Consider the following 27,193-nt stretch of genomic DNA (forward strand, 5'->3'; position numbering starts at 1 on the left):
GTCTGCCTGTAGGCTACTTATGTAGTACCAAATAGGTATGTTTTCTAACTGAAGCGTAGCTGTAGGACATTTGTACAATTTGTAGTGAGCGGCCTGTGTATGAAGGCACTTCCACACACCGATGTGGTCTAGACAGATCAACATGACTGAGTAAACTTTCTTTAATGCAAATGATGAACACATCTATGGCTATACAGACAAGACTGAGACCATATAAAATAACGTTTGAGAGGATTCTTGTTTCACTGATTCAAAAGATTTCTGGTGTGATTATCATGATAATTAGCCAAGCGGGAGCGCCTCTCCAGTGTGCCTCCACAAGTTTTAGTACCACAGACAACCACCATCTTAGAGATATGTCAATTCTGGGTGGGAAGCCAAATACAAAGACATGACTTTTCGCATTTAACCATCTAAAAATCACAGAGCCTTGTCTGCATTTCTGCAGTACGATCATGAATAATTCCCTGTACTGGCCGACAAACAATTGTAGGTAGGCTACTATAAGGATAGGATATGTAGGCAAAACTTACAAGCTTGAATATCAATTGGAAATAGCCAAAAGCGAGAGCATGATGTTCATGATGCTGAGTCAGGCCTACTTTAATGAGCACATTAGATTAATAGGTAGCGTTTGAGTAGAAATATAATATAATACTTTTACTGGAATTCAAACAACTCTCTAAACATATCATGTGGATATATATAGGAATATTACAGGGATAACACAATACAGGCATGCAGATTAATGACACTGACTCACACACTGAAAGCTCCTGTAAGACTTAGACGTTAGTTTGGATGAATGAATGATGGTGCCACATGCACTTCTACATGCGTCTGTTGGGGGGCGTGAGAGGCGCTGCCATAGGTCCTTATTATAATTACATTGGCCGTCTTGCATAATATCAAAAATCTCAGAGGGTGGGAACAGTGTTACCTCACTGACTCACGAGGGGGTGGCGCTTGGACGACGTATATGATTTTGGACAAATGAGATGTTAAACCATTTGGAGACAACGGTGGTGGAGATGTAGTCATCCAGGCGGGAAGCCCCAACTCTCCTGTTTGGTGAGGGGAGGACGGGGGCCGCGGATGTGGAGGACAGCCGTGTGACGATATGCCCGGAAAAAAAACAAGAGGACCCGTTAGAATAAAACAATGGACGGGGCCGGCGGGACGTCACGATGCGCCGTCGCCACAAAGCTCCATACGCCGCTCATGAACGCGCTCACTTGGCTCCCAGCATGCCGCACGTCCGGAGGGACCGCTGCTTACCAGGAGCTCATCCAAGCCCAGTGCAACCCACCCTGCTGCATCTGAGGAGGGACAGTAAGAACCGTGTTTTGTATTATGAGTGATTTTGTGGCAAATGAGTCTTAGTTTCAACAAAAACCTACAGGAGAGGTGAAGAAGAGGGTTTATATGGCGAGCTTATGCGTGTTTAGGCGATACACTGTATTATGTGTTTTACCTATTGTGGAATAAGTGAGGATCTACAGACCGACTAAATACTAAATCTCTGCATTTTCTCCCAATGTGGCTTTTTCTGTTCTCAGACCAGTTTAAGGTCTGTATGAATGGTGCTGCTGCTGCGCATCTGAGATAAAGGCTGAACACAGTCTGATGGCAGCAGCACAGACGTGTAGTTTCACTTGTGGCTGCAGCCCAGAGATCCTATATGTCCGAGGGAGTTTGACTTCATACTTCTATGGTCAGATGTCAGCAGTCAGCAATTTTAGCGCTGAGTTTAGTGGCCTTTCTTCTGGCAGGTGATCTCTTGTCTTCCGCAAGGAATTTTGATCAGTTTTCAGTCTTTATTGGCGACTTTATTAGTATTAATGTTACTATTGTACCAAAGAACGAGGATCAACATTGTTCTTTCTCTCCTCTCTATCCTTCTGCTCATTTAACCTACATTTTTAACAAGAACAGACTCTTAGAGTTTTCCCCCCACTTTTCTGGTTTGGCAACAAAGGTTTGGTGTATTTGATGCCAATAAAGCAATGCTGAATTTAAATCTGAATCTTTTCAGTGACACTGACCCCGGATCAGCCTTATGTTCTGTTGTTATCATCCTTGCTATTACATAAGTTCATGTTGCACCATTTTCACAGGGTTAATTCCCAAACTGTAGAGATAGTAAACCCTGCCGCTCACTTTAGCTATAAGGCATCTCCTTGTAGATTTTAGTAAAGTGTAATTGTATTGTTGCATGGAGTACACCGGCCTGTGGTGGTGTCAAGGGCCGGGTGGTGCAACCTTTCGCAGCAGTGTTGCGTTGTGTGTGGCCAGTTTGCTGTCAACAGATTACGCGCAGAAAAGCCTAAAATGGGGGGAGTGGGGGTATGTAAAAAGCAAAAGGTGATTATTGTACATGAACAGTGTGCGGCTTCCTGCAGCCTGGGATTATAGTGCCAGCACAGAGCTCTTACATAAGGCCTGTTTAATCTGTGTGAGTGGGAAGCCAGACCTCCCTCTCAAGCATGTATATATTTATTTTCTGCTATAATTATTACATACATAACTTTTAGTATTAAGTATGTATTTATAGTTAATTCATGGTTACTGCGCCAAACCCTAGAGATATTTCTTGTTAACCTACTAGCTATATTGCTGGACTTTGTATTGCAAACAAATTCTCTGTGCATCAGGTTTATTATAGAGAAACACTGATTTTACGCATGCAAGGGACTACTTAATGTATTTTGCTTTATCACTAAGGCCCTGAACTGCATAACTCACTCGTACAGGGTCCAGGCCGCATGAAGTAAATTATTCCCCCAAATTTCAGATGCTATATCATGTGCAGTAAACATGACTCTGCACTTCGACTGAACAGGTGAATCCAGGCAAAAATACACGGCCGGTTGACCTCGCCAATGAAAATCCCCCCTTAAAGACATGAATGAGACACGGAAATATTTAGTCTGGAAGGCATGTTGAGACAGCTGACTGCCCCGTGAGACACAAGGCTCTAATTTGAAAAGGGACCGCGGTGAGTCTGCAGCAACATCTCTGGAGCCTCACTCTGGCGCAGAGTCAGACCTCCCTCTCAAGCTGCAGGTGCAAAGCTGAACGACCCTGCTGAGCAACGCAAACTGGACTCGTTTGTGACCTAGTAGGCAGATTTCCCACCTAGTGGTGTTTTCCAGGGATTTTCCAGAGAGAAAGAGAGAGAGAGGGGATCGTGTGTTTTATTCAGCCTAAAGATGTATTTCTGGGACATTTTTGTCAACTTTTCATCCTATCCCCAAGTCATTTTTTAATTTTTTTCTTATTCCAGAAACATAAACACAAAAGCACCAGAAATGAAGATGAAGGCTTCCTCCAACTCCCAGGTGAATATGAATGATTTCACTTTAACTTTAACACTGATGACTGTGTAGGACTTAAACTGGCTTAGAATAATAATACACAGAAAATTAGAAACACCTACACTCCCCCTCTCTCCCTCTCTCTCGCTGTGTGGAACTAATCGATCACTTCTGGAAATCATTTTAAAATCCTTTCTGGATCTTTTCTGTGGACGCGACTGTTCCGCTCACATTTCGCAGCAGTTACAGTCTTTTATGGTCCTGACAATCTATTAAAGTAGAACATTTTCACTGTATTGCCGTCAAGTTACCTTGAGAGAACACTTCAGTGTAATTTCCCCACAGGGACCTGGGGGTCAGACGAACCTAATGTCTTTTTTGTTTCTTTATCATTTTCCATGCATTACATTATCTTATAGGTTTTTTAAAGCTATATAGTATGTCACAAGCTGTTCATGCCATACTGGTCTCTGCACGGCCTGATTCCAGGAAATGCATCAGATATCAGCTTAAAGAAAAGGTCTCAAGTGTCTCATTTGAGTCAATTTACAGTCAGCGGTGCTAAATGCTTTAAATCACAAATGCTTTGTGAAAGCCTCTGGTTAGCACCTGACAAACATGAATAACACAAACAGAAAAAAACAAAAAGCAATATATATATAAAGAATCCGCTGCAATAATAATAATTATTAGCATTTTATTAAATTTAGTATAGCGAAATACACACGAGGCATAGGCTATTATAAAACGACGATTAGGCTACTTGACAATTATTGTGTCCATTGTAGCAGCTATAGACATCCCACTTAAATTTCATGCAATTCAAATTTTGGAATTTAAAAAACTTAAAACACGCGCGCGCACACACACACACACACACACACACACACACACACACACAGTAAATGGGAAAGAAAAGCACAGTTCAGAATCAGAGACAGCTTTATTTGCCAGGTATGTGTACACATACGAGGAATTTGACTCTGGATTGTACAATGCTCACGCTGTGCTACTTATAGGCTACAATAACACAATAATACATTAATAAAATCAAACACACATTATAAACAAAAACGAAATAGACAGATTGAGACAATAGTGTAATAGTGCAATGAAAAACAATAAATACATTGCAAACGAGAAAGTTGTCAGCAAGTGTGAACCCTGAAGTCGTGAACTCGTGTTAAAACGTGCGTGTCGCGGCCTGCAAACAGCAAAGTGATCTCCACTAATGGATTGAGGGTTTTTTTTGGGCAAAAATCCAAAGCCTTCAGCATAATTCATCCTCTCTGGGAGACCTTCGAGTAAGCAAATGCAAAATAAAATGTTACGCATTCAATTATGTGCAGCCTGTAATATCTTTATCCGCATTTTTCTGCTTTCCTGCAGCTTTAACTGTTGTTAACAGTTCATTTAGCGGTGTGTGTTTGTGGATGGAAGCAGTGGCCTATTTTCACGATGCTGTAAGAAAGAACATCTTCTCCATAATGGCGTGTGTGTGTGTGTTAATTAGGCATCACACATCACACCTCGCTGCTAACACACTAATTGAAAGCCAGCGATGCCTGTGACGTCACTCCCCTCTCTCGCCAAAAGCATTAAAAAAGCACTTTATGGGGGGGGGATAAACGCTTTTAAAAAAAATTTTTTTAGACATATACACACACTCACACTGATGTATTTGGCTTGGGGTCTAAATATTTTTGTATTTTCACATTGTCACAATTTAAATAAATATGATTGCACTTGCCTAAAGTAAAAAGGATCTAATTCAAATATCTTGTAATATTTAAAATAAACATGTCTAAAAGGTCTAAAAAATACTGCATAATGATATAAATTAATAATAACCACAATAATTGCCCCACATTTCTTTACTTGCATACATTTTGTAACCTTTTTTTTGCACATTTAAGTGAAGCTATCAGTCACTTACACACATGAGAAATATATCAAACTAACTCCTTTACAGTTGGTGTTACATCTGAACTGCCATGCTGGACTGAAGATATATTTTTAAACGATACATAACCTGCATGGAATATTTTGAGGATGTTAATATTTTAATAATGCTCATGATATATATATATATATATATATATATAAAGAACTACAGGAAGACAAACAAGTACTTCTTCAAGAATTATGAATGTGACATCTCGCCCGTTTGTACAGTTTAAATAATTTCAGCTGGGAATATAGATGATATATAGACAGTAATTGAGTATTTACCCCACTGTAAAATGAGGGCATGTGTTACATTTTCAAAGAATTTCCTTTTAGCATTCTGCTATAACATTTTCTATTTGCACTATTTGTGTAAATTCTTCTCCATTTCATCCCCTAGCGTCCGATGCCCCTCATAAAGATTTTTATTGTTGTTGTCTTTAGTTCACTGGATAGTCAGCTATAATGCTTTGTTTTGAATTCCTATAAGAACCTATTCACATTTCAGACATATAAAAAACACTTAATAGCTTGGAAAATGTGTTTTCCCAGCAGTATCCCTTGTGAATCTTTAGTCGTGCTTGTTTTTCATCTCATTTCTCTGAGGCGTTTTTTTAACACCATGTGATAAATCATTTGCATTACCGCTCCAGATTTATGACTATTATTGTCATTATTTCCGCCTCTGGAATACATGCAAAACACATCAAATGAGCGATGTTTTGGTGAATTAGCCCTTTAAAGCAGTTTTCCCTGTCATTGTTTGTCCTCACAGGTGTGTCGGAGGTGTGTGTGTGTGTGTGTGTGTGTGTGTGTGTGTGTGTGTGTTGCCAGCAGAGAGCTGTGTTTGCAGGCCTGAGGGGTTGTCTGTTATCTTTGGTTATCTAGCTGTATGAGTGACGTACATTCTTCATAAAGCTAGATAACCGAAAGTAACAAGAATCCCATTACACGCCTGCACAGGAGACGAGCACTAAATAAAAAAGAGAGGAATGGGCTTGGACGATGGACTGTGCCAACCGATGACGTGAAGGTATGATGCTGTGATGCTGTGTTACATAAGGCATCATTTTATAAGGGAGGGGAGGGGGTCTCTTGGAGAGGATCCAATGTGCACAAGGAGACACAAATAATCAATATTTGAACTGAAATTACAGAAAGTATTTTGATTTTCACAAAATACATCAAATTTGCTTGTTGTATACAAACCACATGTAGTGCAGTGGTGGGGTGTAGCTTGTGCTGCTGTGTGGATTCGTACAATATGCTGGTTGACAGGATGATAGTGTGCGAGTTAACGTGTGAATATTTCGTCATACTATCTCATTTCAAACCACTGGTATAGGGCAAACTGTCAATCAAGGCGGTCGATGAGGACGGAAAAAACAAATTCAACATTGAAGTCCTTCTAAATATGCACTTTAAAGTCACACAGTAATGCAAAATAACCAATTCATACATTATCCACAGTATCTGCTCCTCCTATTGAAAACAATCTGTTATTTTTACATTCAAGATGTACTTTTGTCTCCTGGTAAAACAGAGAATCATTAATCATTATTATACACAAAAATATTCCAACCAATAGTATGGTCACATATTTAGCAGACATTCAGTTGCCTCTACCCCTTCAAATAAAGTAAAATGGCCCTTCTCTCTATAAATGATATCCCAGTGTCTTACTAGCTTGGAGTTAATCCTTTCCTATTCTGTCCAAAAATCGCGCTTCAGGAGGACATGCATCAAATTAACAAAGTACAATGCAATGAAAATCAATTTCACTGTCACTTTAAACCTCCTCTGGTGCTCTGTAGGAAGTGAGGGCTGAAGCGTTTTGCTAAAGAATAAACTGTAGGATTCAGTAAAGGGCCAAATTCAAGCATTGCTGACTTTTTCTCAAAAAGCTGATGTGCGCACCTGAGGGCCTTATTTTCCAGTTATTTCCCAGGGTTTTAGTCTGCTCGGTGTGCCAGATTAAACCAAACTGTGCAGCCAAATCAGACATTGTCGAGTATGAAAAGCATACAAAACTGACATTTCTACCACTCTTTTATGAGGCGAAGTCCACCCATCTATAACTAGAAAGGTAAACTGTGAAAGAGGTTTATTCTCGGTGCACTGTGGCTCAGAGATTTACGACCTATCCAGTCTTTGTTTTTTTAGATTAGAGGCCTCTCTAACTGATCACAAATGTGCCTGTGAAGACACTAACAACACCTCATCGGTTTTGTTTCTGAAAAACGTATTATCGCTGCAAATACATCATTGAAGAATGAAGCATATTGCTTCCATGAGCTGCAGTTACTTCAGGAAGGAGAAGAATAAGGGAGTTTACGGTTTCAAAGCACTTGGATAGGATGTTGAGATAAATGTTAAACTAAAAAAACAATTATCATTGATAAAATCCCTTCCTTTTTGTTATAGGCCACTCTCTCTCTTTCTCACACACACACAAAAACAAATGCACAACCATACACACACACACACACACACACACACACACACACACACAAATTTCTTTGTATAATTGCACTTCTTTTTTGGTAAGAATTTTGCCCCAATCTGTTTCTAATTAGCCTCTTTTTCTTTTTGCCTTTTCATCGATGCCAGATAATTGGCTAAAGCTTTCTAGCACAGTTTTCTTGCTGGAATCTTTTTTAGGAGGGAAATCTGTTTGTTGTCGTTGGTTGTGGTGTGAAGTATGCATGCTTGAGACATGAAGCTGTAGCTCTTTACATTCAGACACCTGGTAAATGGAGGTATCTGTAACTGGCAAGCAGATTTCTACATGTCTACATTTCCATGTAAATATAGAAATTAATAACCAAGCAAGAGAGCCTCCAGCCTCATCAGCTTCTATTTTAAACAGAGCACAAACACACAACCGTCTCCTCAATTTTTGGTCGAGTTTCGGGGTTTGGATGATTTATTAAATGGATGATAACGTGCATGCACATCCTCTGGGGTTTTAGAGAGCATGTCCTACAGAAGCAGTGGTGCTGAGAGAGGTGAAACAACACAAAGAACACCTCGAGAGGCAAACACTTTGCCATCATTTGGAGCATCTCCATTCCAGTTGATGCTCTTCTGCAGTTGATTTTCTGTTTTTCCTGCTAAAGAACTGAAAGACAGAATCTTTGAGGCACAAGAAGACAGTGAGGAAAGATGGTGCATGTGTCATCCCTCTCCCATCTTTAGCGTAGCAATGTTGAGAATAAAAACTATCTAGGAACATAAAATCTTTAAAAGTTGCTAACAACAACGACTCAACTGTCTGTAGTGTGAGGTAGTGTGAGGTTTCAATCTGGAGAAGTCCCCATACATTAGTGAAAACAAGGCTTTGAGAATTATTTAATTTACTGAATTAATTTTTAAAGCAAAGAAAAAATTCTGCTTTACATTAATGCAATGTTTATACATTGCAACTAAATTTGTTATATTTGCAATTTATGCAGCTTTTAATATTTTGAAATCTTATGTTTTGGTAGATAGAAAAATAGGTTATAAGCTATTTTTCTGTTTACATGTGCTTTTGCACCTTAAAGTGACACTGTACTTTCCCCACGCACACTTCCCAACATGTTTCTTCTTTCTTTTTCTTTTCCCCTCATTCATTTAATTTTATTCTTTTGGTTTTTCCCCAGCTTGGATTCTCAGATGGTTGGTTCTGATTTGTATGCATTTGCATAATGAATGTAATTTGCATGCTCAGGGGCAGACCATACCATGAGAACGGCTGTGTTGGTTGTTTGTGTGTGTGTGTGTGTGTGTGTTCATGCATGGGCACATGTGTGTGTTTGTATGTGTGCGCTGTATATTAAGCACATGTAAATTACATGTTTTTTTTCATACAAACAGACCATCACAGTGTTGTTGAGTTTCACACCCAAACTGTATAAACACTTTGTTCTTCCTCTCTGATATGTGAGTGTGTGTGTGTCTTTGCGTGTCCATGTGTGGGAGAATTCCTCCTCTACGTGTATGTGTGTGTGTGTGTGTGTGCATATAGGGCAGCAATCTGACGATCATGCCTTTTTCTGTCTCTCCGCCTCTCTTTTTCCCCTGTCTTGGTAACCGTTCAGCAATGTACCGACTAGAAGAATGAAAATAAGAGACTCCCCTTCTCAATCCCATAATCCTCCTCTTCTCAGACCCCTCCCTTGCCAGTTTGTCCTCCTCTCCCACACAGCAAGTCACAGTCCTGCCACCATCTTAGGTGTTAAGACTGGCACAAAATGGCAGCTGAAAAAAGGGAACATGGACAGCCAGCGCTGCACCTTCCCCCACCTCATGTTGGCCCCCCCGATCCTTTTCGCGCCATTGGTTGCCTCAAGACAGTGTTAATTACTGCCAGTTTGTTAATTGTAGAGATCGCCCCAAGAGACACGCGGGAAGGGATGAGATTGGAGGAAACCGTAGAGCCAGTAGCTTTTGAGTGTCGGCAAGCTGGCATTTTTAAGGGCAGCTGCGGTTCTTGAGTCGCTTTCGCTGTGCCCGTCGTCACGCTGCAGACACTGGTGATCGACCAGTGATCTGGATTCCCCCTCTGAAAACTCTTTTTCGACCGCTTGATTTCTGGGACGTTAATTAGATTATTCCAAGGGTTTTGATTACAAAGTGTTACAATTTTGCTCTACTGGCATTATTTCTGCGTGTGGAGCATTCATTTACGCTGAAGGCGTGTGCAGACAGCTTCATTTGATGATGCGGAAAAAACCCACCTACATGCTCCCTAACACCCACAAGGAGCCGTAATTAGCAACATAGTTGTCTTAATAATAAATAATAAATCCCTGCTTGTTGTCACACTTGGTTGAGTCACATGTGCAATTTTAAAATTGGCTTGTAGAAGAATATTTGTTGCCGTATGGACTATTTGACACAGCGCCATTAACTTCCACTGATTTCTGAATTAGAGGAGATTTTACTGGTAATAATATTTAATAATTAAACATCAATTCTCTCTATTTTGTTGCTGTTGAATGCGTCAAACGTGAAATGTTATGATCATGCATTTTAACCATTTGGTTTCGAAAGGGTTTCACAGTCCAAGAGATTAAATAAATGTCTTTTGTGATTTAACTGTAAATAACTCTACATTAATATACAGTAACTTTGTGCTGTTGAATAAAAACCATCATGCCAACTTTTCTGGCTTTACTTTGAGCATGCTCAGCTGGTTTGAAAAGATTAACATTTCACTGATTTTGAGTTCGGAGGTTTTATGTGACATCGGCAATTAAGCCAACCTTCACACAGTGTTAAAGAAGTGAGTAGGATCACCTCCTTCGATGTGGTTTTTCAACCTGACCACCGAACCTGCAACTCTCACCACCACTGCCAGAAACGAGCGACCCACCTATGAGTCCTGGGAGGGTAAAGTGTAGTAAGTGACTGAGAAAGACTGGACAGAGGGTAGGATGAGGAGGGGGGGGGCTGACAGACAAGGAGAGGGAGCCTGCGACAGTGAGATCTCAATAGTGAGAGGCCTTCTTTGTGTTTCTGTGTGAGGTTTATTTTGGGGGGTGCAGGAGGCGCTAAGCAAGGAGGGGAAGAGGAGAGGGTGGGGATCCTATCCTGGGCCCTCAGACAAGCGGTACATTGTCCTCCCCAATGTGTGGCGGCACTTGTGGCGTAACGCCATTATTTAGGCCAGTGGAGGGAAGGGGGGTCTGGAGACCAGCTTAACCAAAACTCCAATTAGACCCGGATCGTCCTGATTAATGGACAAGGGAGATTGGTAAACAATACTGGCCATTGTTAATGTAACCTCCCCTCCTCACACACACACACACACACACACACACACACACACACACACACACACACACACACACACACACACACCGGTTTCTTTCACTCAGCAGACCTTCCATCCCTACTGCCTCTGACACACACACACACACACACACAATTTGCCTATCATGCCAGTGCTCAGAGGCCTGCCATTAGCATGCTGCTCATGGTTTTTCTTTCAGTTTTTTGCAGCCTCAGTGTAAAGTTTGTTGGTCCTCGCATGCAAACTGCCTAAATGTAACTTATTAATCTTTTCATAGATAAAAAGAATTAGTTTAAATACATTTTTTTACATTTAAATGTAAAGTTCAAGACAAAAAGTTCACATTTCATAAACTAAAACTGTAAATTTATGAAAACAAAAGGATAACAGTTCTAAAGCTATGTCCAAATGTATTTAACATGCAGACAAAATGTGATTTAAGTTCAACGTGGAGCGACAAAACTGAGGCGTCTTTCTTCAAAAGCAGCACTGGGCTCATATGTTAATCACACACCATGCAATGCGAGGCTCTGCATTTGAATACGTCCTACTTTATTGTTTTTTTTAAGCATATGCGCTGAATAATTAGCCACCACATAGTCCAATCAGTGGCATGCCAATGTGGGGTTGCCATGGTGACCCCATCAGTTCTTAGCCCTCCTTCCCCTCCACCCCTCACCTCCTCCTCCTGCCTGCCTACAAACAGGACGGGGAAAAATAAAGCGTGGGAAAAAAAACACTTTGGTGGCTCAGACAATGATAGTTGAGGAGGGGGGGGGGGGGGGGGGGGAGGAGAAAGAGTAGGAGAAGGAGAGGGAGAGGAGAAGGAGGTGTGATGTTGGTGATTGGGAGAGCAGCTTGTGTCTAGACCATACTGGCAAATACAGACATGGCTGTTTTGGAGTTTTGTGTTTCACCTCCTTTATCTGGGTTGATTGTTTTTATGTGTGAGTTTTTTCCCTCTGTTATTAGCGTGTCATCTATGGGCGGTGAATGTGAGCTTACAGTAAAAAATTTAAAAAGCAGTAAAGGCAATACAGTAAACACCAACAGTGAGCTTTGTGATAAATTATGCCTGGCTTAGCTCAGAGTCCCACTAATGTTTGAGTCTGTGCACATGATCAGGCTGCAATCCGTCCACATATTTACCATGTATTTATTTTAACTGGGCTTTGTCAAAAAAGGCTGATTGTTCCCCAGAAATATCGGATATGTGTGTCACGCAGAATATATGAGTTTGGATTATTAATTGTATGTGTAGATGTGATTTAACCAGGCTGGTCTCCTGGGATCTATATCTTTAAGTCGTCTGCAGTCCTATTCTGTAAATGCAGTGAAGTTGAACACAGTAGAATCAGAGCATCTGAGGAATTGGAGCGATTTGAGCCAACTGGTTCGCCAACATAATTTGAGTATAATACAACATTAAAAATACAACCACATAGATATTCTGTTGCTCCACATACTGCATTTGTACATGTATGAATAGTTTGGAAGAAATCATGAAACTGTACATCTGTACGGTACATGTTTTATTCTTTCTAGAAGCAAAGTTTGGAAGGCTATAGGTGAATGTGGTTGTGCTTTATTTTGTAGTTTTTTTAATGGATTTGTTTTTAATGTCTCCTCTTCTTCTTTTAAGGTTTCTGATCAGTCAGGAGTTGGGAATCACCAGATCTTTGCCGACCATCTCTTTGGATTGTGACTTTGAGTCCAATGATGTCCCATTCACACAGGACTACATCGTTGACCACTAATATACTGGAGGAAATGCATGGATTCTGTGAAAGCAGTCGTCTACAACAACAACAACAAGGCCTGACAGTGTTAACTCTGCTGTCCACCGTCAGGTCTTAAAAGTGGTAACAGATACAAGTGACAGAACATTGACAGAACATCTTTATCTGAAAGACAACAGACTTTGATGCAAGTGGACAAACTGTTGTGGATTGAATCTGTGAGAGTAAAGGACGGAAAAGTGGACGGTGTTGTGTTCTTGGGAATTGCTCTGCATAGCTGTTCTGAAAAAATCTGCACTAGAATTTCATTTAGGTCAGAGCTTAGATCACACTATCTCGATCTCTCTCAAAAAGCACAAAATTTCAGTCATTTGAGATTCAGAGTGGGTTTGTTTTTAAGGAAGTATAAAGAAAAGGTTAGATTTTAGATTTATAGGGTAGATGACAAAAATATTTGCTGTGATGTTTTGAATGTTTTGTACTATTATTATTAGTTTAACTATGAATTCTCCTTTAGATGAGAATTGTATCCCAGATCTTAAATGCTAGATTAAAACATTTTTAATCTTTTGAATCCTATTTGTTTTTATTTTTTTTCAGTTAGCAATTGAATTTGTATATTTGTCTGATGTAAAACTAGATGTTTCTATCAACTGTTCATTTTATCAATCCCTCAGATGACACATACAGTACAGTACATTTTTCACATTTCATCATCTCATTACTGTTTATTAGAGTGTACATTTCTATTTAACGACTTTTGTTCTTACAGATGATTTAAATCAGGTTAAATCAGTGATCACATACATCACATTTTCTTATTTTTTATTTTGTGTACAACAAGATTGGAGCCTAATTTCATTGCAACTTTCTACAATCTTTATTAAATTGTATTTTGTTATTTTTAGTGTACATATTCACTGCAGGGAAGCATTTTGTGCAATCATAATTATCATATGTTTACTTTTATCTATGCAAAAGAAATGAGTAGGAGGTTGCATTTGTTAAGTTTGCACTATTTGCATTAGTGTTTGCACATGAATTGTGTTTTGAAGTTAAGCACATTAGCAGCTAAATGTTCTGTTTCAGTTTGTGTCCACAGAGAAATGTTGTGAATTGTGATGTTTTACTAATATGCAGTATATGAGCATAGGTGCAATGTGTGCGTTATTCTGTATGCTGTAGAAACAATGAATACAGACCTCGCTAGTAGAAGTGTAGCCTTATATCCTTTAATTCAGTAATTACACAGTCTCAGAGACTAAAATCTGGATGTATTCCACATTTATCAGTCAAATCAGCTCCTCTTACGATGTACTACTGAATGCAGAGGATTTTGCTATGATCTAATGTGAATATGTGCAATAGAGTTTATGCAGGTTGAACACTATTTAGAGAGAATAATGCAATTGATATTATAATGCACTATAAAGTACTGTTTCAGGTTTTATGAGCATGATTTGCACATGTCTTTCTGTTAATGTGCTTGATGTCTGTACTATGCAACTGTTTCTACTGCAGTTAATGTAATCAATAAAAGTATCAATGTTTACAATGACAATAACTGTATGTGTGGATTTTTACTATGTCTACATTTGTGTGTGAAACAAGTTATATTATCTGTGATGAGAATGATAAAGGCGTAGAATCAACAATGACACAACGGTTATTTCACCAATTTGTTGAACCATCAAATTACATCCATATTACAATATCTGCTACAGTACATCGTCCACATACTAACGTTAAATAAACAACAACAACAGGGCATGTTTTGCAAACCTGACCTGAACTATCCATGTAGCCATGATTAGCTAAAGCATTTAATTATTATTTTTAATTAATTCATATGTAAAGCCATTTTTATGTATCAAGCAGATAACAAAACAAAACAGGATATCTGAGCCTGTTCTGTTCCTGTTTAATGCCCAAAATCATGTAAATAGTCACACTGAAGACAAAGAACTTAGAAGTAAACTCCAGCTCCCACTTTGCAACAGAGAGCCTAAGAAAATAAGTCATACACATCAAAAAAGGAATTCCATACCAATTTTGGATGATACATGGATTTATTTCCAGCATGCTCTGCATCATGGGGCTTTATCTGGGCACATGACCATCGAGCTGTGTGCTTTCAAAATGATTTCTATTCATTTTTTACTATTAGTTTTTTATAAATATGAACGATAAGGTTAGTTATATACTTTCTGTCATGGCTGTCATCTGATGGCTTTTACGTTTACCATCAGCCACATAGAAGCTTAACTGCTTGTGGTGCACTGCCTTGCTCAATGGCATGCCAGTGATTGTCATAAAGACAACCTGCTCTCTACCCAGCTATAACCCAGAAGGTCCAACAGTGGAGACTAGATTAACAACTCTTATTCACTCACACATTTGATTTACACTTGTTTTTAACAGTAACTGAAGTGTAGCTGGGAAAAACCATTCTAATATGGAAATACAGCAATTTCCCTAAATTCTGTTAAAAACAACCAACGTTGTCTGTGATAGAGGATTTGTGAGATGATTTCCCTTAACATTACACATAAGTTTAACACCACATTACATAACCTTGGTATATTTAATGATTAATACATGAGCTCACCTTGAGATACCGCCTTACTGTGAATTTAAAGAATATAACGTTTCAGAAACGATTCAGGTTGAGTAGATCCATCTGGATGAAACTATTCTGTTACATGGAGGTGGCTTCATTGGCTTCTATTGTCTATTTATAAATTCAGGATCAAGACGTGGTTGTACAGTGAAAGTAATATAACTGTAACTGACCAACTTATTTCACAAAAACCTCATTAGAAATGTCTGGAGGTGGAAATGCTCCAGTAGTCAACAGAGAACACGCTCATATAAACACTAAACACAATCATTGATCAATGTTTACACGCGCTGTACACTTGCAGAGGAAGATCCGAGTCACATCTGGATGATGTGTTGCGTCTGGGACATCGTGGCACAGCTGCTCTTAAGGAGGCGCAGGCCAGAAGATCCAGCTGCTTCTGTGCTCCATGTAGAGTCTGGAAACATCTGGATGGACGAGCTCCTCATTCAGCTCACAAACACTCTGGGACTAAAGATCTCATCTAGGAAAAGGTTTCCAAGCTTCTGTTTGACGCACAATATGACAGATATAAATCGTTCATTATAAGTGGTCGTCATTCTCCTTCAGCTCACTATATATGGGACAGAAATCACAACTACAGGAGTGATGTTGATGTTTCAGAAAGGCTCATCATGTAATAAGTTGGAATTTTATAGGTAATTTCTTCATTCATGCACTCTGTACAGGGGGTGAATTTTTATACAACTAACCTGTTTCAGTTATATTAAGGCTTAAAGTTATGCATAATTAAGGGCGTGGTCACTTTTAGTGACAGGAGGCTAGCTGATAGCTGTCTGCTAGCACCATCCATGCTCCAACCATGTGCCTATTTTTGCATTAGCTGGAAGTTATGCAGAGTCAGACACTGCCAAGATGGCGACAGGCAGAGCGGCACACAATAATTGCTTCACAATAATTTTTTTTTGAAAACTATGGGTGAAATCACAGACACTACGTCCATGTTTCTGGGTAAATTGTTGTTTACAATATACATTTATTTATTTGAAATCTCCTGCATGTATCACTGGAGAAAGCAGACTTTGTCTATATGTTTTAACAAATATGGGTTTAATTGGCCAGCCTCTCCCGTGTTCCTGCCTTTAGTAAGCTAGAATTTAAATTTCACAATTAGTGGGTACTCTTAGGAAGAAAAGATGTTCTTAATGAGAACTTGCCAGAAAGAAACTGTACATGATTATATGACTGATCTAGGAGAGACTGCCTTTCCTGTTAGTACAGCAGTCTCATGAAATAATCTAAAATGTCACCTGAAATCAAAAGATGTAGCCTACCCTTCTGTAAAGCTGGGCAATCATTGTACAATTTTAGAAATTATGTTTAATTCCAACTCCTACTGTACGAGTAAATTGCACAGACTGTATAAATTGTCTGCGATGTAAAGCCAAAGCTAACTATTAATGTTCTTACACTGTGCTGCCTGTTTCCTCTTAGGCAGGTAGAAGATTGTTTGCTAGCGATAATGCTAACAAGGCAGAAACATGCTGCCATTCTGTATGCCCGGCGTATATGGACTCGCAGGTGGCTAGGAAGGCGTGGACAGTATAGTTTCTCCATTTTGCAGAGAAAATTAGAGGTAATCTAGCTATGTTTTACTGTACAGCTCATTAACATGATAGCTAGCTTTGTGTCACCGTGGCACTTTCAGATGCTCTGATTGCCACTTCGTGGCTCTGCTTCAACTGCGCAACAGCCTGATGATGACCGACCAAAATGTCTGACATGTCTGACATTTCTGTTTTATTAATTGACTCTGCTTTTGTTGTTATTTTGTATTTGCTGTTCTAATAAACTGTTAACATGATGTTGTTGTACCTCCTGTACACTGTATAAATAAAGGATAAATTACTAAACATGAAAAATGTTGCATCAAACTGCGTGTGGTTACTGGAAAAAAATCTGGTTAAAAAAAATCTGGCAGCTCGCCTAGTGTGAAAAACACACAGTATTAGAATCCACTCTACAAATCATACAGTAGGTTGTCTACAACAGAACCCTAATTACAGAGTGATCAGGACCATTTGCTTATTTCCTACAGGATAAAAACATATGAACATTTAAAATCATATTTAAACAAAAATGCTAAACGTTTAGGGTGTCTAAACCTTTTTGACTGGCAGTGTATTTAAAGAGGGCAAAACCCCACTAATATTGTGAGTGTAAGAACCACTGCAGATTTTGTAAACAAGAGAATTTGTATTGTTTAACTAAGACAAAACATAAATCCTGAATGAGAGAAGGGCCATATGACAGGTAGGCCCTCTGCTGCAGTCAGCGCTGCAGACCGGCCTCCAGACAGCAGGAAAGTTACGGGAACCGTCTGATTATAATGGAATCAATAACGAAACAAAAGCTCATGTCTGGGAGGAAAATCGTGGGAAGTGCCGTCGAGGGCCTGATTAGCATTCTGTATTGCGAGTCCCCGCAGGCCGTCTCCTGGAGCCCCCCAACCAAGAAGTGAAGAATGGCTGCACGGGAGGGGAGGGGGCTGAGATGGAAGAGAGGTTGCAGAGGGCCAGACGGGGGATGCGGAAAGTCAAGGGAGACAGCTTCACAAAGACAGGCACAGCGCTGGGGGGGCGGGGGTGCTGGAGGGCTTTAGGCTGCCTCCATGAAAACAGGCGGTGGGAGGGAGCTGGGTTCAAGTTCAACGGCAAATCCTCGTCTGCATGATGAGATGATGAAGACAAAATTAATCTGTCCTGTCTAACTCCCACCACCTCTCTCTGTCTACATCTACCTGTTACTGTTGTGTCTCTGAATCTTAAGTGTGAAGGTCAAATTTGATTTAAGCCTTATTTGAATGCAGCGGATGGTGCAGTGAGATTAAGATTCATTCTTATTGTAACAATAAGTTATTGAATGTGTGGGAAATAAGGCTAATTTGAACCTCAATACCTTTTTGGTTCCATCCGAACACAGGTATAACTGTAGAATATACATGTCTGTCAAGTACTACAAGTTGTCATCAAATGTTCAGATTTGCGCTCTTCTTTACTTATTATCTAAAACAGACATTATCTGAATAAAGTTTGCAAGGTTATTACTTTTAGACTATTTTGTCAAGGCACAAATGGCAAGAGAAGCACTTAGCAGAAATGACAATGTTTCTGCTTCATCTCTCAATCTCTACAAATTGTGTTTGATATGAAAGCAATTCGGTGAAAGCAAAGCCTAAAGGCACGTACATTTTGCACTCTTATTCTTTTAATTAAATAGTGTTTGATTTAAATTACAACTTGCCAATTTTAGACTTATCTTATTTTGGTATGCAAGTTATAGTAAAGATGTTTGTTTTTAAACTGGATTTACCATGTAAAGGGGTTTAGAAAAACATAGTTAATAAGTCTCTAAGTAAACCTGTTTAAATTGTTTTAGTCTTGGTACCAAAACTTGGGTATTATATCCACATTAGAGTTACCTACGAATGATACCCTGCCCTTATGTGAATGTACAGCATTTCTTACAGTAAAAAGCAAACACAAACATCGAGCATGAAAAACTGGAAATTCTCAAAACCTATGTAACCATGACTGGGTTTAAAAGATGCTGACTGGCAGGAAATATCCAATTTTTTTGTTAAAAGTAAAGCGATGTTACTGTAAAAAAACATATGCTATCTATGATTTTATTTTTTTCATTTTATTGGTAATTGCCTAAATCTTAATCACTATTTACTATTTCTCTATACAATGTAAAGTATCCGCCATCTATATCAAAGTAACATATTGTGGAAAATAAACATGTTAAAACACTGAATAAATTATGATTCTTGACCTATGAAAAGGTCAGAAATGAAGTGTGACATGAAGAGATCTGACCTTAGGGCAGACGGACAATGGTCACTTCCTCCCTAATTCACCACCTCTCTACACACAATTGATGATTTGAATTTGCGTGTGTGTGTGGAGGAGGTTGCTCTGTGTGACCCTGTTCGATGGCCTTTTAAATCCACAAGTTGCTTGACCTTTGATCCCTTTGGCTGTTGTTCTGTACCCTCTGGGATTTCTCATAAAGACACCTATAACATCCTGCTGGTTAGTGTTTATAGAGTCACACCCTCCTGATCTTATACCGTTAATTGTTGCAAACAATTACAATCAGCGGTAGAAGAAGTATTTAAGGATCGTTTGCTTAAGTTAAGGTACCAAAAACACAGTATAGACAGACCCCATTGTAAGTTAAAGCCCTGTGCTTAAAATCCAACTTAAGTAAATGTGCAGAAGTATTAGCAGCAAAGTGTACTTGTGTATCAAAAGTAAGAATACCTGTTCTGCAGAAAAAAAACTCCCCTGTGACTTAATTAATATCATATGTGACATTACTATAGTGCATGAATGTGTAAGTACCATTTTATAGATGTAGCTGGTTGAGGTGGAGCTAACTCTTCTTCTTTATATACAGTTTGGTCCAGTGTTTTCAACCTAGGAATCGGGCACCTCCAAAGGGTCACAAGATAAATCTAAGGGGTCGTGAGATGATTAATGGGGTAGAGAAGAAGAAATAACTAAGTTTTTTTTAGACTTTTCTCTTATCGTTTCCTTTTTACTGAATATTTAGAATAATCAAATAGATAATGTTGTTGGGCCTTAAACAGAGGGTAAGTCACACTTTGGTGGAACTGCTACCATCTGAAATGGGACAAGGAGCTCCAACTAAACGCTGCTTTTAATGAGGAGTCACAAGCTGAAAAGGCTGGAAACCACTTAGAATCACTAACAATGCATTACAATATATAAGTGTATTACATGTTTTTTAATTGTAAGGTGTTAATCTGAAAAGTAACCAGTAATAAATGTAGTGAAGTAAAAAGTCCAATGTTTCCTCTGAATTGTAGTGGAGTATAAGTATAAAGTAGCACAAAATGGACAAACTTATGTAAAGTGCAAGTAAAGTGCTTGAGTAAAAGTACTTAGTTACTTTCCACCACTGTGGAAGGTGATCACTGAGTTTTTGGAAATGTTAAATGTCAGGGACAGGCTCCTCAGTTCAATCCAAAACCGCGGAGCAGCGCGGGGGGTCAAGGTCAGATAAAGAGGTTGTTGACCTGCTAGTTTGCTGAGTTTAACCTCTTGGCCTCCTTTTTGATGAGAGCTCAGAGGTCGTGACTCAGTCGGGAGGGGTTAAGGGGACGTCTTCCATGGACAGACAGGACGATGAATAGTGTTGTCCATCCCCAGCAAGCCGTGGAAATGTATTTCTACACACGTGCGTACAGACGGACACATTCAAACCTATTGGCTAAATTTAAAAAAACACACGCATAGACTTCTGCAAAAACAATACAGACTGATCGCACGGTTTTAAAGAGAATCTCCACTTTCCTTTTTGTCACATTAACACATATTGTGTAGCTCATAAATGCGTGACAAAGATCAGCATGGGAATGCTCAGCTGAACCCTCTACTAAAATGAACACAGTGTCTGTCTCTGTCTAAAAGTCATCCACTCACTGGTTTCCCACAAAAACAGTGTAGTGGGTGCTATTGAACATTTTGTGAATTATCCCTCATCTCTCCCAGACCACTGACAGTGGGGCGGCGAGCTCGATGGGAAAACAATATCTTATAGATTACGATATAAAACCAATCCATCCAGACGAAGACACAGGCACAAAACATGGCTAGAAATCAGCCATGAGTATGTCATGGCACACTGGAGGGTCTGACTTCTTAATTAGACATATAAAAGGGCTGGGTCACGCGGAGCAGACAGGCAAAGAAAGGCCGGCGAGATGAGGCCCTTCCAACTGTCTGCGTCACACTGTGGGTGTGTGTGTGTCTGGATAGAGCTGTGAGAAAGTGTGGACAGTGTCGTTTGCATGTCTGAGTCTCAGTTGTGCAGGTCTGCATCTTACTGTGTGTAGGAATGTGTCTGTCTGGCACGTGTGTGTGTGTGTGTGTGTGTGTGAACATGTTTGAAATGTTTTGTGTTTCTCTAGCAGGCAGGCATTGTATCTCTCCATAAAAAACAACAAACAAACAAAAAAAACAGACAAAAATCTGTGAGAGTGATAAAGGCTTGGGTCGTGTCCAGTGTTAGTTTTTTTCACTTTTGTCATATTTTTTTGAATTGGAACAAAAAAATCCGCCTTTGCTCTAAACCAGAAGCCTTCGTGACGTGCATATACAGAAAAGGGGCGTAAATCATGCATACAAATTATACATTTAAAAGGTAAAAATTGCTACATTGAAACTCAAGTGCACAAATGATCAAGAAATAAACCCCAAAACTCCCAACCAACTTGGAGGTCAAGACTCCCACATGGTGGAGTAGATGGAGGGAAAGCAGGAACTTGAAAATATTTTTTGCTTATTTTCTTTTGTTAAACTGGTCACAACTAATAGATCCGCTGTGTGAAACCAGTGACGACAGGTGGCAAGTACACATAACTTCATCTTGAGGGGTCACCAGCCAAAAAGTTCGTGAACCACGACTAACAACATTCATTAGAAAGTCCCTCCACTGTATCATTAAACAGCTAAATAAGACTAGATTTTGTTGAACTAATGCAAGTAAAACCTATATTTCTACCTCAGCTACACTGTAGGTCTCTTCTTAAAGGTAATACATGATATTATTAACATACAATATTCCTAGAGGTAAATTAACAAATTACAGTATACAGTAATTTTGTATTGTCATTTAAACTAGTGTTGATCACCTGTGATCTGGTGTGGATTATTTGGATGCACGTGATTTTAACATTTCAAAATATACAATAGCACTGTTATATTACAGTTACATTAAAGGATCATTTCTGTATTTTTAAAGCCTTGTTTTTACACGTTTTGGTGTTTAAATGAATAGGCGCAAAAGGTTTTGAAATCCGTGCAGCAGATAACCATCTGCAATAACCGTCTGCAGTCGCTGCAATGCATTTTTTCGGGGGCCATTGCACCCGTTAAAATGAATTTTTTTCCCCATCATGGAAAGGATCTATACTAGTGACTCCCGGTGACACCCTTTGTTTCTAATAAGAAACAGAAGTCTCGCTCTGAAATCTCTTAAGGCGAGTTTTTGCAGGAAGATGACGTTGGAAACGAGGTAGAGGAGTCTATTGTGTACATAGAGAAACTGCTATCAGGACTTTATTTCCTAATGTTACTCCAACACAACAAACTCCTCTCTCCAACTCAGACTCACGTTTCCACCATCGTTTCCTGCAACAACTCACCTCAGAGCAAGAACTGTCCTTGAGCGAGACTTCAGTTTCAAAACAAAGGGGTCACTGGGAGTCACTTCTTCCATGATGTTGTCAGACACCTGGTATAACAATCGGTGGCAAAAGAAGCACTTCTTGTGAATGTATTTTGATTTTGGAGGCTGCATTCCAAAACCTTTTATACCTACTGGTGATTTTAATAGGGCCCAGGTTTAAAAAAATACCAAAATAGCTCTTTAATATTGACAATCTCATCATTTATCACTTTAAGATGGTGAATAATTTGAATGTGGGACAATAACCAACTCTATACATCCATCAGCAATGGCAATATAGCTAACATGACGTTCAAATGGATTTTTCACGCTCTTCAGTTTGTTGTTAAATCTTTTCTCTCATTTCACAGCACCCTCTACCGGTTATTAAATATAATTCGACTGCTTCCCGGTACGAAATATCTGCAGCCTTACAAAGGTTTCGATCTGCTCTTTGAACGTTAATCTGTACTGTGTATGTATGCATGTGTCTGTTCACACCGGTCTAGCCTCCAGCAGGTTTAAACTATGTTGAGTATATAAGAGAGGGTGAAGAATCTGTCTCAATAAGTCATTAATGGCCTAAACAAGTCAAAGCCACTTTTAATAATCACTTCTTCGTACTCACTCATTGTTGCCTCTGAGCAGACATGGCCCAGTCAATCTGAACTGGAGACTGTGGGTGAGAACCAACTGGGAGCCCTCCATCGCAGCTGCAGCTATTTGTTGTCTGCGAGACACAGAGGAGAGGTCAGAGGTCAAATAAGTTCACAGGAACTCAGGGCTTTCACATGTTAATGCTTCAGAGCTGCACAGGAAAAACACAGAGGTGTTTATAATGTTGTCAGGACACTGTTTAAAAGTGTCACAATCGAATGTGTCTACTTAACTGGTGGATGTGACACTTTGGGTTGCCAAAGGTTAAAAATTTGGGATGTCCTTCAAAATGACATGAAAATAGGGATTATGAATGAGCTGGAAGAGAAAATTATAATGAACCAACGGTGTCCAGAATGTTACCAGAAGAAACTTTAAGTCATATCTGGCTTTGCAAAAAAAATTCTATTTTTATATAATTGAGGTATCTGGGAGCTGATTGCACTGTTTTATATAGTGATGGAAAGTAACTAAATATATCATTGGTAGTGATTAAACCACCCAACACTGTGTAAAATAATTAAATGTAGCTCCACCTCAACCTGCTACAAGATGCTGCTTACAAATGAATGACTCAGCATTATATATTTACTTTTATTTACTTCTTATTATCTTTACTAAAGAAGAATTTTTGTTGAGTGTTTTTACATAATATTATTGCATTTGCAACGTCCTGTCGTCTCATTTCTTTTATTGCACTAGTGTTGCCTCTCATATACAGTATACACATTTATTGTATCCTCTTTCCACTTGTTGAAAAAAACCCCACAAAAACAATAGAGACAAGTGAGCAGCTTGCTTACGTTGGATTTTAAGTGTATTTACGACTCTGAACCTGTAATCACAGCGTCCCGGGTTCAAGTCTGACTAAGGCCCCATCCACACTACTCCGTTTTAGTTTACAAACGGAGAATTAAAACGAATACGATCTCCGTCCACACCAGCGTTTTAGCTGCGTTTTGGAGTTGATCTCCGTCCACACCAGCGTTTTAGCTGCGTTTTGGAGTTGATCTCCGTCCACACCAGCGTTTTAGCTGCGTTTTGGAGTTGATCTCCGTCTAACATTGAAATGACTGAAAACGCACATCTATTGGCCGTTGAGGCACACTGGGCATGCGCGTGCCGGTGTAAACATGAAGTAGATGGTTTCTTCCTGGTTACAGAAGATTTGGCGAAAGAAAAAATAAATACAGAGGAAGAATTTTTTATTTTTTTTTGCATGCACCAATAAGGAGATGGGACTGTGGAGTGTGGCGGCAGAAAAACAGACTGGGAGTCGTCGCAAAGTAAATACGGCGACATACACAGTAAGTGTAGGCAGATAAGTGTTATTTGCACGGTACATAATATTTTAATAACCCGGTTAGTAGCATCGTGTTTCTGCTTTGCATGACTTCTAAGACCCAATCAGAGAGCGCGAGCGGCTGCGTCATCGTTCCTGAAGTCCTCCGTTTTGGCCCGTCTTCACTAAAACCCCTCCGGAGTTTTGAAACGCAAAACGGGGTCGGCAGCGTTTCTAAACCTCTCCGTTTTAGGTCTTCGTTTTCGCCGTTGTAGTCTGGACGGGAGGTACAAAGGTAGCAAAAGGTCTCAGTTTTAATTCGAAAACGCAGTAGTGTGGACGGTGCCTAAGACTCCATCTTCCTCTCCCCGATTTCCATGCTAGGTCTTCACTGTCCACTGGATAATGCAAAAAACATCAACATTTCACCATAAACTATAAAAAATATCACACAAATAGGATTTCTTTCCTATCATCATATAGTAAATCAAGGATAATTAATCACCATCTTTCCCATGAAATGGTAATGTGGTAATCATGTGTGTGTAGTGACATTATAAGCAAAACACACACACAGACACCTTGGATTGGTAGCCTAATCAGTGGTCACTGTAGTGAGAACAGCTGTGAGAACGAGGCAGTCTCATAAAAACATGAATGACAAACACTCAACAATAATCCTCAGGAGTTTTGCCCCAAGCTGAATACTGAAAAGAGGTAACGCAGTTGTCTTATTGGTACAACTTCAGCTCAGAGTGCCCCCAGCTGGAGTTTTGCAGCACTGCAGGAACTGAGGGTATGACAGCAGCATTGTGATGTTCAACCCTTCCTCAGATCACCTGCTGTGACCAAACGACTGTGATTTTCAACCTGAAGCAGATTTTCAGCCAGTTTTGAGATGGAATTGGTTCTAGTCATGATGCTGTGCTTCACAGATTAATTAAATGCTGTGGTCAACAGATATCAAAATTTTTGTAGTTAAAATGTTTTTTGCTTTCTACTTGAACAGAAAACAGGAGACTTGTTTTTTGCTTTAACAGCAAATTAGTATTCAAGTAACCAAGACCTGTTACTAGTATCTAATTGTATTTTTAAGAGTAATATTAAGAAATTCATCTTGTTGCCTATTTTCAATATATATTAAAATGGTGGGTCCCAACCTGAGGCAAAGGGGAATCTGAGGTGTAATGAAATTACTAGCGATAAAGAGGAAGAAAAACAACATATTGCTACACAAAATTCAGTTTTTTTGTGGAATCAGGCATTGTTTTATCTTGTCATGCCTGTAAAATACATATTTATATAAAACAATCTAAAAAGAAAAAAAATGTCACATTGCTTACAGCTCATAAATGTACCTGAGGGGTACGTTTAGATGAGGGGTTGCAAGTTATCACTGCTTTTGTTTTAAGTGGTCGCTACACAAAAAGATGGGGAGTTGAGGAAATTAACAACATGTGATTTGATCAAGTCTTTTTTTATTTTTTACAAAATTTAAATAAAAAAATAAAAAATACCAAGAAACTGTCAGCGTTGTTGGAACACATTTTTCAGTATAGTCCAAGTTGTTTCATTATTTTCAATGTTATGATTGAATGTTCCTGAATGATGGTTTCTGAAGAAATCTCTTCAGTTTCCCATGCAGCCTACGTCCTCCATATTGCCTCTCTGTGGGTTCAAATTATAACCCATTTGTCTCTCTGTTTTCACACGGCTCCCTGTCAATCAGTCCTCCCACCCCCAGCGCAAATTGGTGCAGTGTGAAAACAGCCACTCCCTGTGCCCTGTGGGTCTAATTGGCTCGGATTAAAGAAGACATTATATCAGTGGAGCTGATCGGAAAGCTGAGTCGCTAACTGCAGGCAGCCCACACTTTTACTTTATCCCGCTGAGAAACTGATACAGCTGCTGCAGCTTCCACATGCACTCACTTTTTACACACAGCGCTCCTAATAGTACAAACAGTGTGTGTGTGAAATGGATACAATGATCTGTAGCCTATTGGTAATTACAACGTACTTCTTCAGGATAACATGAGATATCTGGTACTGTGAGATGGTTTAACAGAGTGGCCCAATAAGTGGGGAGAATGAAATGTTACCTGCTCAGTGTAAACTGGTCTGATTGATTAATTGAACACCTTAAATGTAAAACTGTACCCCATTATTGTATTGCTGTATTGGCTGCAGAGCCCAACCAATCGACCGGCCAATATTAGCTTATTACATATAATGTACAAGACGGCTGGTAAATCACAAGAAATCACCATACAGAAATGTTTGAGGTAGTTAGAAACAGTGTTGTCATTGCAGGGTTAGGGCCCATTCAGTTCAGGTTGTCATCACAATTCTTTAGAAACAAATTGAAGGGATCCTTGTCAACAGTCTAAAATAGCAATCTTGTGTTGGTCACAGATACTAGAGTGTGTGACAGACTGATCCTGGTGAATGTTGTAGTTTCAGGAAAAACACACAGTGAACAAAAATATGAAGTAGCAAAAGAAGTTTCAACACAACAGACAGTTAATGACAAGATTCACAATCAGAAAATGAGAGAAATATACAGTATGTATGCACTAGTGCTACACCATATTAGTGTTTGTTATCTATTCTACATGTTTTGTTTGTATTT

At 39.4% G+C, this 27,193-nt stretch overlaps 1 protein-coding gene across 1 annotated transcript in view; it reads right to left on the reverse strand.

The window, feature by feature from the left end:
• Positions 1-23,353, reverse strand: part of LOC123976029 (myocyte-specific enhancer factor 2D homolog) — a 75,257-nt gene extending 51,904 nt beyond the window's left edge. Inside the window, exon 1 of the mRNA XM_046057825.1 lies at positions 23,252-23,353. The gene's annotated coding sequence lies outside the window, so the exon portion shown is untranslated. The remainder of the gene's footprint in view (positions 1-23,251) is intronic.
• Positions 23,354-27,193: the final 3,840 nt, after the last annotated feature.

This window comes from Micropterus dolomieu, linkage group LG09 (assembly GCF_021292245.1).
Source record: "Micropterus dolomieu isolate WLL.071019.BEF.003 ecotype Adirondacks linkage group LG09, ASM2129224v1, whole genome shotgun sequence".
In the NCBI taxonomy this organism is placed as follows: domain Eukaryota; kingdom Metazoa; phylum Chordata; class Actinopteri; order Centrarchiformes; family Centrarchidae; genus Micropterus; species Micropterus dolomieu.